General features: G+C 42.6%; 4 pseudogenes; all 4 read right to left on the reverse strand.

Annotated features, from left to right (window-relative positions):
* Positions 1 to 1,036: 1,036 nt before the first annotated feature.
* Positions 1,037 to 2,566, reverse strand: LOC147425707 (uncharacterized; annotated as a pseudogene).
* Positions 2,567 to 3,851: 1,285 nt separating this feature from the next.
* LOC147425708 (uncharacterized) lies at positions 3,852 to 5,409 on the reverse strand (annotated as a pseudogene).
* A 1,285-nt stretch (positions 5,410 to 6,694) lies between these two features.
* LOC147425709 (uncharacterized) lies at positions 6,695 to 8,252 on the reverse strand (annotated as a pseudogene).
* A 1,285-nt stretch (positions 8,253 to 9,537) lies between these two features.
* Positions 9,538 to 13,129, reverse strand: LOC147425710 (uncharacterized; annotated as a pseudogene).
* Positions 13,130 to 13,491: the final 362 nt, after the last annotated feature.

The raw sequence follows: 13,491 nt of genomic DNA on the forward strand, positions 1-13,491 counted from the left end.
CTGTTTATGCATGTTTTCTCTCTCTTTTCCTCTCTCAATGTGTGCGTTTTTTGTTTATGCATGTTCTCTCTCTCTTTTCCTCTCTCAATGTGTGCGTTTTTTGTTTATGCATGCTCTCTCTCTCTTTTCCTCTCTCAATGTGTGTGTGCATTCTTTGTTTATGTATGTGTGTGTGCGTTTTTGTTTATGTTTGTACTCTCTCTCTCTCTCTCTCTCTCTCTCTCTCTCTCTAGCTCTCTCTCAAAAACACTATGTGTGTGTGTGTGTGTGAGAGAGAGAGAGAGAGAGAGAGAGAGAGGGAAAGGGAACATGAAATGGAGGAGAGGGAAGGATCATACCTGGCTCTCCTTCCTCTCCTCGTGTGTGTGTGTGTGTGTGTGTGGAGAAGAAAGAGAGAGAGAGAGAGAGAGAGAGAGAGAGAGAGAGAGAGAGAGAGAGGGAGAGCGTTACCTGCTCCTTGCTTGAGGGCGTCGAAAAACTCAGATCTGAGATCTGAGTTTTTTGGCGCTCTCTATTATTTTTTTTAGCCCAGTCGGCGTCGCTATGAGCGTCGCAAATTTACAAGTAAATTTGCGACGCTTATAGCGACGCCCATAGCGACGCCGGGAAAAAAAAAATTGAGCGTCGCTAATATGAATAGCCTCTTGTAGTGTTTTGGTTAAAAACAAAATCATTAATCTTTAATTTTTAACGATGAGCGTTGCTGCCCTCGAATTTTATCAAAAGAAATTCATATCTTTTGAAATTCATATCTTTCAAGATTCTAATCTTTAAATCCAAGCAGTAGACCATAGACAATTGCATTAATTTTTAAGCATTACAAGACAACCCACGGCAACGGTTTGCAAGGCGAATTTCATTTCTTGAAACAAAACGACAGAAACTTTCTTACAAGAGAAGACGATACGAACAGTGTATTATTCTTTAAAATTCATAACCACAACAATTACAATAACTTCTTCTGTCAATAAGTGTAAGAATATAGCCCAAAAAGGAAATTGCAAATGTCCCATTGCTATAAAAAATAATGTAGGTGTTACAAGCGGAAATTTCTAGGTGCTATGTTTCCTAGTCTGACAACTATTGCGTTCAACCTATTCAATTGTGACTTCAAAGAAGTTATTTCCCTTGACAATGCACTTATCTGTTGCTGCATTTCTGCAACCTGGCAGCGTTAAGATGCACATCCTGCAACATGTCTTTGACACTCTGTGTGCATTTGACTATGCAAGCACGGAGAGTATCATTGTCGTCTGCATTGCCACCACGGAGCTGTCGTCAAATTTGCATCAGCACGTCCTCTAAGATTTGAAATATTGCATCGTCTACACTGTCATGTTGACTCATATCTGTTTGCATTCCCTCGGCTTCCACAGCAGGCTCCGTTCACTCCATCACTCGCACCTACGGTAGCCAACATATAAAAGAATTAACAGTGATCTAAACAAAAAACAAATGCAGCAAAATGAAATTGTAGCAACGTACCTAGCATGCAATTACGTCAGTTTTAGTTTTGTTCAGCAGCGGAATAAAGTCACTTCCAATGCCAGCGTCAATATCGTCGTCTTCGCTATCACATATGTTCACCACTTCCTTCGTTGCCGTATTCTCACCTTGCTCCCTGCGGTTCATAATGAGAAATAATAACACCAATAATTAGGCCGTCACATTACAGAGGAGTAGTTAACGGAATACCTTTCATTGTTCTGCCATCTGTTCCGGAACCAATCCAGACGGGGATGAGTGACACCTTGGAGTACAAAAATGTCGAGTATGTCGTTGTACGTAACCGTGCTTGGAAATGCCTTGCACTTCCATAAAGCAGCAATTTTTGGTTGTTCCATTCCACGCCCTTGGTAAGGTGTGATCCAAGTGGACGACGGATAGTACTTACCGTTCTTAATCATGCGGTGCAAAGTACCAAGAAAGTCATGACCAAAAGGGTGATTCAAACTATATTTCCAATACATGAAAGCCCTATCAAACACATTGGTGTTTGTCAAGCAGACTTTATTCTTCAGGTCGTCTGCCCCATGAAGCGTGTAAAGCTAGATCCCTTTATTAATGTCATCAAGAGATATGTTGTGGCCAACATTCTCAAAATGATCTTTACCTACGTCTTTTAAGCAGTAACCAATCATCCCCTGAAATGTGTGCATGTTCTTTTGCTTTAGTGCCCTGCAAAGAACAGTGGCACCCACAGGCGACTCTCGATCCCATCCCAAGTATGTTTTCACGTTTTTGTTGACCGCTATAATAGATGTGGACATAATACGCACGACCATTTGGAAGTGCAAGTGGAATACCGTTCCGCCACGCTCGACAGAACACATTCCCGCAATAGTCTCTTTCCCTAGGAATTCTTTCAGCACAGGAAGCAAGCCAGTGCCTACGTCCGCCCCCCAACGGAGATATTGATAATTAGCTCGAAAAGCCTCTTCGGACGCCTACTCTCAGCCGCCAACAACTCCTCCTCGGTCTTCCTAGGTCTGCCCCTAGGGACCAAAGAGGCAGATGCATCCCTGATATCACCAACCGCACGTGCAACTTTCTTCATTCTCACCATGTTAACCTACAGCATTGTACCCTCATAAACACAAAACAATTGAACCACACCACGCTTCACAAATTTTACCAAGAATGACATTCAAGCAGCTGATTCATGGAATCATACCTTCGAGAACACTTTCTCGCCGCTGCAAGTAATTCCGCTATTTCAATCACCGGCTGCAATTTTTTTTCGTGAAACACCTCCAACTGCCCGCGCTTAATTTCTCTTAATGAATCTCCTACAGGCAAATCAAATTGCATACACTCTGTGTGACTGCAGGCAAATAAAACTTTGTTTAATTGAATCACATTGTGTGTGACTGCAGGCACAATAAAACTGTGTTTAATTGATTTAAAGCAAATGAATCACATTGTGTGTCACAATAAAATTATGTTTAATTGATTTAAAGCAAATGAATCACATTGTGTGTGACTGCAGGCACAATAAAACTGTGTTTAATTGATTTAAAGCAAATTAATCACATTGTGTGTGACTGCAAGCGTTGTGTTTAATTGATTGAAAGCAAATGAATCACTGTGTTTAATTGAATCTCCTACTCGCTTTAAATCGATTGAATCTCCTGCAAGACCTTCTTCCTGCGCAACCAATACCTCAGGCCAACACCTCCTGCCTACGCGACCACTATAAGCGTTGCCTGCACCTCAGGGCAACACCTCCTGCCTGCACAACCATTGTAAGCATTGCCTGCACCTCAGAGCAACACCTCCTGCCTGCGCGACCACTGCAAGCGTTGCCTACGGGACGAATTTCCCAACGGCAAGCCCTGCCGCTATCAAATGCCATGAACTGCATTAAAAGCACCTTACCCATGCGAACTAAGGTTTGCACCCAGCTTTCCCATGCGAACTGAGGTTCACAGGTGCGAACTCAGGTTGTTGTGGCGACAGGCGGCAGTAGACTCACCTTCTTTTGGAGCTTATTTTACCAACGCTGGAGAATCGCCCTTGATTCTCAGCTTGATTTTCTTTAAATCAATTGAATCTCCTACTCTCGCTCCGCGTAAAAGAAATTCATATCTTTCAAGATTCTCATCTTTAAATCCAAGCAGTAGACCGTAGACAATTGCATTAATTTTTAAGCATTACAAGACAACCCACGGCAACGGTTTGCAAGGCGAATTTCATTTCTTGAGACAAAACGACAGAAACTTTCTTACAAGAGAAGACGATAAGAAGAGTGTATTATTCTTTAAAATTCATAACCACAACAATTACAATAACTTCTTATGTCAATAAGTGTAAGAATATAGCCCAAAAAGGAAATTGCAAATGTCCCATTGCTATAAAAAATAATGTAGGTGTTGCAAGCGGAAATTTCTAGGTGCTATGTTTCCTAGTCTAACAACTATTGCGTTCAACCTATTCAATTGTGACTTGAAAGAAACTATTTCCCTTGACAATGCATTTATCTGTTGCTGCATTTCTGCAACCTGAACATCAACAGCGTTAAGTTGCACATCCTGCAACATGTCTTTGACACTCTGTGTGCATTTGACTATGCAAGCACGGAGAGTATCATTGTCGTCTGCATTGCCACCATGGAGCTGTCGCTAAATTTGCATCAGCACGTCCTCTAATATTTGAAATACTGCATTGTCTACACTGTCATGTTGACTCATATCCGTTTGCATTCCCTCGGCTTCCACACCAGGCTCCGTTCACTCCATCTCTCGCACCTACGGTAGCCAACATATAAAAGAATTAACAGTGATCGAAACAAAAAACAAATGCAACAAAATGAAATTGTAGCAACGTACCTAGCATGCAGTTATCCCACTTTTAATTTTCTTCAGCAGCGGAATAAATTCACTTCCAATGCCAGCGTCAATATCGTCGTCTTCGCTATCACATATGCTCACCACTTCCTTCGTTGCCGTATTCTCACCTTGCTCCCTGCGGTTCATAATGAGAAATAATAACACCAATAATTAGGCCGTCACATTACAGAGGAGTAGTTAACGGAATACCTTTCATTGTTCTGCCATCTGTTCCGGAACCAATCCAGACGGGGATGAGTGACACCTTGGAGTACAAAAATGTCGAGTATGTCGTTGTACGTAACCGTGCTTGGAAATGCCTTGCACTTCCATAAAGCAGCAATTTTTGGTTGTTCCATTCCACGCCCTTGGTAAGGTGTGATCCAAGTGGACGACGGATAGTACTTACCGTTCTTAATCATGCGGTGCAAAGTACCAAGAAAGTCATGACCAAAAGGGTGATTCAAACTATATTTCCAATACATGAAAGCCCTATCAAACACATTGGTGTTTGTCAAGCAGACTTTATTCTTCAGGTCGTCTGCCCCATGAAGCGTGTAAAGCTAGATCCCTTTATTAATGTCATCAAGAGATATGTTGTGGCCAACATTCTCAAAATGATCTTTACCTACGTCTTTTAAGCAGTAACCAATCATCCCCTGAAATGTGTGCATGTTCTTTTGCTTTAGTGCCCTGCAAAGAACAGTGGCACCCACAGGCGACTCTCGATCCCATCCCAAGTATGTTTTCACGTTTTTGTTGACCGCTATAATAGATGTGGACATAATACGCACGACCATTTGGAAGTGCAAGTGGAATACCGTTCCGCCACGCTCGACAGAACACATTCCCGCAATAGTCTCTTTCCCTAGGAATTCTTTCAGCACAGGAAGCAAGCCAGTGCCTACGTCCGCCCCCCAACGGAGATATTGATAATTAGCTCGAAAAGCCTCTTCGGACGCCTACTCTCAGCCGCCAACAACTCCTCCTCGGTCTTCCTAGGTCTGCCCCTAGGGACCAAAGAGGCAGATGCATCCCTGATATCACCAACCGCACGTGCAACTTTCTTCATTCTCACCATGTTAACCTACAGCATTGTACCCTCATAAACACAAAACAATTGAACCACACCACGCTTCACAAATTTTACCAAGAATGACATTCAAGCAGCTGATTCATGGAATCATACCTTCGAGAACACTTTCTCGCCGCTGCAAGTAATTCCGCTATTTCAATCACCGGCTGCAATTTTTTTTCGTGAAACACCTCCAACTGCCCGCGCTTAATTTCTCTTAATGAATCTCCTACAGGCAAATCAAATTGCATACACTCTGTGTGACTGCAGGCAAATAAAACTTTGTTTAATTGAATCACATTGTGTGTGACTGCAGGCACAATAAAACTGTGTTTAATTGATTTAAAGCAAATGAATCACATTGTGTGTCACAATAAAATTATGTTTAATTGATTTAAAGCAAATGAATCACATTGTGTGTGACTGCAGGCACAATAAAACTGTGTTTAATTGATTTAAAGCAAATTAATCACATTGTGTGTGACTGCAAGCGTTGTGTTTAATTGATTGAAAGCAAATGAATCACTGTGTTTAATTGAATCTCCTACTCGCTTTAAATCGATTGAATCTCCTGCAAGACCTTCTTCCTGCGCAACCAATACCTCAGGCCAACACCTCCTGCCTACGCGACCACTATAAGCGTTGCCTGCACCTCAGGGCAACACCTCCTGCCTGCACAACCATTGTAAGCATTGCCTGCACCTCAGAGCAACACCTCCTGCCTGCGCGACCACTGCAAGCGTTGCCTACGGGACGAATTTCCCAACGGCAAGCCCTGCCGCTATCAAATGCCATGAACTGCATTAAAAGCACCTTACCCATGCGAACTAAGGTTTGCACCCAGCTTTCCCATGCGAACTGAGGTTCACAGGTGCGAACTCAGGTTGTTGTGGCGACAGGCGGCAGTAGACTCACCTTCTTTTGGAGCTTATTTTACCAACGCTGGAGAATCGCCCTTGATTCTCAGCTTGATTTTCTTTAAATCAATTGAATCTCCTACTCTCGCTCCGCGTAAAAGAAATTCATATCTTTCAAGATTCTCATCTTTAAATCCAAGCAGTAGACCGTAGACAATTGCATTAATTTTTAAGCATTACAAGACAACCCACGGCAACGGTTTGCAAGGCGAATTTCATTTCTTGAGACAAAACGACAGAAACTTTCTTACAAGAGAAGACGATAAGAAGAGTGTATTATTCTTTAAAATTCATAACCACAACAATTACAATAACTTCTTATGTCAATAAGTGTAAGAATATAGCCCAAAAAGGAAATTGCAAATGTCCCATTGCTATAAAAAATAATGTAGGTGTTGCAAGCGGAAATTTCTAGGTGCTATGTTTCCTAGTCTAACAACTATTGCGTTCAACCTATTCAATTGTGACTTGAAAGAAACTATTTCCCTTGACAATGCATTTATCTGTTGCTGCATTTCTGCAACCTGAACATCAACAGCGTTAAGTTGCACATCCTGCAACATGTCTTTGACACTCTGTGTGCATTTGACTATGCAAGCACGGAGAGTATCATTGTCGTCTGCATTGCCACCATGGAGCTGTCGCTAAATTTGCATCAGCACGTCCTCTAATATTTGAAATACTGCATTGTCTACACTGTCATGTTGACTCATATCCGTTTGCATTCCCTCGGCTTCCACACCAGGCTCCGTTCACTCCATCTCTCGCACCTACGGTAGCCAACATATAAAAGAATTAACAGTGATCGAAACAAAAAACAAATGCAACAAAATGAAATTGTAGCAACGTACCTAGCATGCAGTTATCCCACTTTTAATTTTCTTCAGCAGCGGAATAAATTCACTTCCAATGCCAGCGTCAATATCGTCGTCTTCGCTATCACATATGCTCACCACTTCCTTCGTTGCCGTATTCTCACCTTGCTCCCTGCGGTTCATAATGAGAAATAATAACACCAATAATTAGGCCGTCACATTACAGAGGAGTAGTTAACGGAATACCTTTCATTGTTCTGCCATCTGTTCCGGAACCAATCCAGACGGGGATGAGTGACACCTTGGAGTACAAAAATGTCGAGTATGTCGTTGTACGTAACCGTGCTTGGAAATGCCTTGCACTTCCATAAAGCAGCAATTTTTGGTTGTTCCATTCCACGCCCTTGGTAAGGTGTGATCCAAGTGGACGACGGATAGTACTTACCGTTCTTAATCATGCGGTGCAAAGTACCAAGAAAGTCATGACCAAAAGGGTGATTCAAACTATATTTCCAATACATGAAAGCCCTATCAAACACATTGGTGTTTGTCAAGCAGACTTTATTCTTCAGGTCGTCTGCCCCATGAAGCGTGTAAAGCTAGATCCCTTTATTAATGTCATCAAGAGATATGTTGTGGCCAACATTCTCAAAATGATCTTTACCTACGTCTTTTAAGCAGTAACCAATCATCCCCTGAAATGTGTGCATGTTCTTTTGCTTTAGTGCCCTGCAAAGAACAGTGGCACCCACAGGCGACTCTCGATCCCATCCCAAGTATGTTTTCACGTTTTTGTTGACCGCTATAATAGATGTGGACATAATACGCACGACCATTTGGAAGTGCAAGTGGAATACCGTTCCGCCACGCTCGACAGAACACATTCCCGCAATAGTCTCTTTCCCTAGGAATTCTTTCAGCACAGGAAGCAAGCCAGTGCCTACGTCCGCCCCCCAACGGAGATATTGATAATTAGCTCGAAAAGCCTCTTCGGACGCCTACTCTCAGCCGCCAACAACTCCTCCTCGGTCTTCCTAGGTCTGCCCCTAGGGACCAAAGAGGCAGATGCATCCCTGATATCACCAACCGCACGTGCAACTTTCTTCATTCTCACCATGTTAACCTACAGCATTGTACCCTCATAAACACAAAACAATTGAACCACACCACGCTTCACAAATTTTACCAAGAATGACATTCAAGCAGCTGATTCATGGAATCATACCTTCGAGAACACTTTCTCGCCGCTGCAAGTAATTCCGCTATTTCAATCACCGGCTGCAATTTTTTTTCGTGAAACACCTCCAACTGCCCGCGCTTAATTTCTCTTAATGAATCTCCTACAGGCAAATCAAATTGCATACACTCTGTGTGACTGCAGGCAAATAAAACTTTGTTTAATTGAATCACATTGTGTGTGACTGCAGGCACAATAAAACTGTGTTTAATTGATTTAAAGCAAATGAATCACATTGTGTGTCACAATAAAATTATGTTTAATTGATTTAAAGCAAATGAATCACATTGTGTGTGACTGCAGGCACAATAAAACTGTGTTTAATTGATTTAAAGCAAATTAATCACATTGTGTGTGACTGCAAGCGCTGTGTTTAATTGATTGAAAGCAAATGAATCACTGTGTTAAATTGAATCTCCTACTCGCTTTAAATCGATTGAATCTCCTGCAAGACCTTCTTCCTGCGCAACCAATACCTCAGGCCAACACCTCCTGCCTACGCGACCACTATAAGCGTTGCCTGCACCTCAGGGCAACACCTCCTGCCTGCACAACCATTGTAAGCATTGCCTGCACCTCAGAGCAACACCTCCTGCCTGCGCGACCACTGCAAGCGTTGCCTGCGGGACGAATTTCCCAACGGCAAGCCCTGCCGCTATCAAATGCCATGAACTGCATTAAAAGCACCTTACCCATGCGAACTGAGGTTTGCACCCAGCTTTCCCATGCGAACTGAGGTTCACAGGTGCGAACTCAGGTTGTTGTGGCGACAGGCGGCAGTAGACTCACCTTCTTTTGGAGCTTATTTTACCAACGCTGGAGAATCGCCCTTGATTCTCAGCTTGATTTTCTTTAAATCAATTGAATCTCCTACTCTCGCTCCGCGTAAAAGAAATTCATATCTTTCAAGATTCTCATCTTTAAATCCAAGCAGTAGACCGTAGACAATTGCATTAATTTTTAAGCATTACAAGACAACCCACGGCAACGGTTTGCAAGGCGAATTTCATTTCTTGAGACAAAACGACAGAAACTTTCTTACAAGAGAAGACGATAAGAAGAGTGTATTATTCTTTAAAATTCATAACCACAACAATTACAATAACTTCTTATGTCAATAAGTGTAAGAATATAGCCCAAAAAGGAAATTGCAAATGTCCCATTGCTATAAAAAATAATGTAGGTGTTGCAAGCGGAAATTTCTAGGTGCTATGTTTCCTAGTCTAACAACTATTGCGTTCAACCTATTCAATTGTGACTTGAAAGAAACTATTTCCCTTGACAATGCATTTATCTGTTGCTGCATTTCTGCAACCTGAACATCAACAGCGTTAAGTTGCACATCCTGCAACATGTCTTTGACACTCTGTGTGCATTTGACTATGCAAGCACGGAGAGTATCATTGTCGTCTGCATTGCCACCATGGAGCTGTCGCTAAATTTGCATCAGCACGTCCTCTAATATTTGAAATACTGCATTGTCTACACTGTCATGTTGACTCATATCCGTTTGCATTCCCTCGGCTTCCACACCAGGCTCCGTTCACTCCATCTCTCGCACCTACGGTAGCCAACATATAAAAGAATTAACAGTGATCGAAACAAAAAACAAATGCAACAAAATGAAATTGTAGCAACGTACCTAGCATGCAGTTATCCCACTTTTAATTTTCTTCAGCAGCGGAATAAATTCACTTTCAATGCCAGCGTCAATATCGTCGTCTTCGCTATCACATATGCTCACCACTTCCTTCGTTGCCGTATTCTCACCTTGCTCCCTGCGGTTCATAATGAGAAATAATAACACCAATAATTAGGCCGTCACATTACAGAGGAGTAGTTAACGGAATACCTTTCATTGTTCTGCCATCTGTTCAGGAACCAATCCAGACGGGGATGAGTGGCACCTTGGAGTACAAAAATGTCGATTATGTCGTTGTACGTAACCCTGCTCAGAAATGCCTTGCACTTCCATAAAGCAGCAATTTTTTATTGTTCCATTCCACGCCCTTGGTAAGGTGTGATCCAAGTGGACGACGGATAGTACTTATCGCTCTTAATCATGCGGTGCAAAGTACCAAAAAAGTCATGACCAAAAGGGTGATTCAAACTATAGTTCCAATACATGAAAGCCCTATCAAACACATTGGTGTTTGTCAAGCAGACTTTATTCTTCAGGTCGTCTGCCCCATGAAGTGTGTAAAGCTCGATCCCTTTATTAATGTCATCAGGAAATATGTTGTGGCCAACATTCTCAAAATGATCTTTACCTACGTCTTTTAAGCTATAACCAATCATCCCCTGAAATGTGTGCATGTTCTTTTGCTTTAGTGCCCTGCAAAGAACAGTGGCACCCACAGGCGACTCTCGATCCCATCCCAAGTATGTTTTCACGTTTTTGTTGACCGCTATAATAGATGTGGACATAATACGCACGACCATTTGGAAGTGCAAGTGGAATACCGTTCCGCCACGCTCGACAGAACACATTCCCGCAATAGTCTCTTTCTCTAGGAATTCTTTCAGCACATGAAGCAAGTCAATGTCTACGTTCGCCCCCCCATCGGAGATAGTGATACTTAGCTCGAAAAGCCTCTTCGGACGCTTACTCTCAGCTGGCAACAACTCCTCCTTGGTCTGCTTAGGTCTACCCTTACGGACCAAAGAGCCAGATGCATCCCCGATATCACCAACTGCACGTGCAGCTTTATTCATTCTCACCATGTTAACCTACAGCATTGGTGTACCCTCATAAACACAAAACAATCGAACCACACCACGCTTCACAAATTTTACCAAGCATGACATTCAAGCAGCTGATTCATGGAATCATACCTTCGAGAACACTTTCTCGCTGCTGCAAGTAATTCCGCTATTTCAATCACCGGCTGCCATTTTTTTGCGTGAAACACCTCCAACTGCCCTCGCTTAATTTCTCTTAATGAATCTCCTACAGGCAAATCAAATTGCATACATTGTGTGTGACTGCAGGCAAATAAAACTTTGTTTAAAATAATCACAGTGTGTGTGACTGGAGGCACAATAAAACTGTGTTTAATTGATTTAAAGCAAATGAATCACATTGTGTGTCACAATAAAACTGTGTTTAATTGATTTAAAGCAAATGATTCACATTGTGTGTGGCTACAGGCGCTGTGTTTAATTGATTTAAAGCAAATGAATCACATTGTGTGTGACTGCAAGCGCTGTGTTTAATTGATTGAAAGCAAATGAATCACTGTGTTTAATTGAATCTCCTACTCGCTTTAAATCGATTGAATCTCCTGCAAGACCTTCTTCCTGCGCAACCAATACCTCAGGCCAACACCTCCTGCCTACGCGACCACTATAAGCGTTGCCTGCACCTCAGGGCAACACCTCCTGCCTGCACAACCATTGTAAGCATTGCCTGCACCTCAGAGCAACACCTCCTGCCTGCGCGACCACTGCAAGCGTTGCCTGCGGGACGAATTTCCCAACGGCAAGCCCTGCCGCTATCAAATGCCATGAACTGCATTAAAAGCACCTTACCCATGCGAACTGAGGTTTGCACCCAGCTTTCCCATGCGAACTGAGGTTCACAGGTGCGAACTCAGGTTGTTGTGGCGACAGGCGGCAGTAGACTCACCTTCTTTTGGAGCTTATTTTACCAACGCTGGAGAATCGCCCTTGATTCTCAGCTTGATTTTCTTTATATCAATTGAATCTCCCACTCTCGCTCCGCGTAAAAGAAATTCATATCTTTCAAGATTCTCATCTTTAAATCCAAGCAGTAGACCATAGACAATTGCATTAATTTTTAAGTATTACAAGACAACCCACGGCAACGGTTTGCAAGGCGAATTTCATTTCTTGAGACAAAATGACAGAAACTTTCTGACAAGAGAAGACGATATGAAGAGTGTATTAGTCTTTAAAATTCATAACCACAACAATTACAATAACTTCTTCTGCCAATAAGTGTAAAAATATAGCCCAAAAAGGAAATTGCAAATGTCCCATTGATATAAAAAATACACCAACCGCACGAGCAGCTTTCTTCATTCTCACCATGTTAACCTACATCATTGGACCCTCATAAACACAAAACAAGTGAACCACACCACGCTTCACAAATTTTACCAAGCATGACATTCAAGCAGTTGATTCATGGAATCATACCTTCGAGAACACTTTCTCGCTGCTGCAAGTAATTCCACTATTTCGATCACCGCCTGCCTTTTTTGCGTGAAACACCTCCAACTGCCCTCGCTTAATTTCTCTTGATGAATCTCATACAAGCAAATCAAATTGCATACGTACACTGTGTCTGACTGTAGGCAAATAAAACTTTGTTTAATTGAATCACATTGTGTGTGACTGCAGGCACAATAAAATTGTGTTTAATTGATTTAAAGCAAATGAATCACATTGTGTGTGACTGCAGGCGCTGTGTTAAATTGATATAAAGCAAATGAATCACTGTGTTTAATTGAATCTCCTACTTGCTTTAAATGATTGAATCTCCTGCAAGACCTCCTTCTTGCGTGACCAATACCTCAAGCCAACACCTCCTGCCTGCGCGACCACTGTAAGCGTTGCCTGCACCTCAGGGCAACACCTCCTGCCTGCACGACCACTGTAAGCATTGCCTGCACCTCAGGGCAACACCTCCTGCATGCGCGACCACTTTAAGCGTTGCCTGCAGGACGAATTTCCCAACGGTAGCCCCTGCTGCTATCAAATGCCACGAACTGCATTAAAAGCACCTTACCCATGCGAACTGAGGTTTGCGCCCACGTTTCCCATGCGAAGTGAGGTTCACAGGTGCGAACTCAGGTTGTTGTGGCAACAGGCTACAATAAACTCACCTTCTTTTGGAGCTTATTTTACCAACGCTGGAGAATCGTCGATTCTCAGCTTGATTTGCTTTAAATCAATTGAATCTCCTATCTAGCTTTCGTGTGCATTATTTTATGGTTTCATGCATGTGTGTCTTTGAAGAAACGGGCAAGCATGTTTTAGTAGGCCCTAAGTGCCTTTATTTTTCTAGTCCTCTTTTCCTGTATAGGAGCACGCGGTAGGCAGTGCTACGTAGCCTTCCTGGAGGTAGGAAAAAGCCAACGTGCGACCGACCAGT

This window comes from Adiantum capillus-veneris, chromosome 25 (assembly GCF_014529385.1).
Source record: "Adiantum capillus-veneris isolate H3 chromosome 25, ASM1452938v2, whole genome shotgun sequence".
Classification (NCBI taxonomy): domain Eukaryota; kingdom Viridiplantae; phylum Streptophyta; class Polypodiopsida; order Polypodiales; family Pteridaceae; genus Adiantum; species Adiantum capillus-veneris.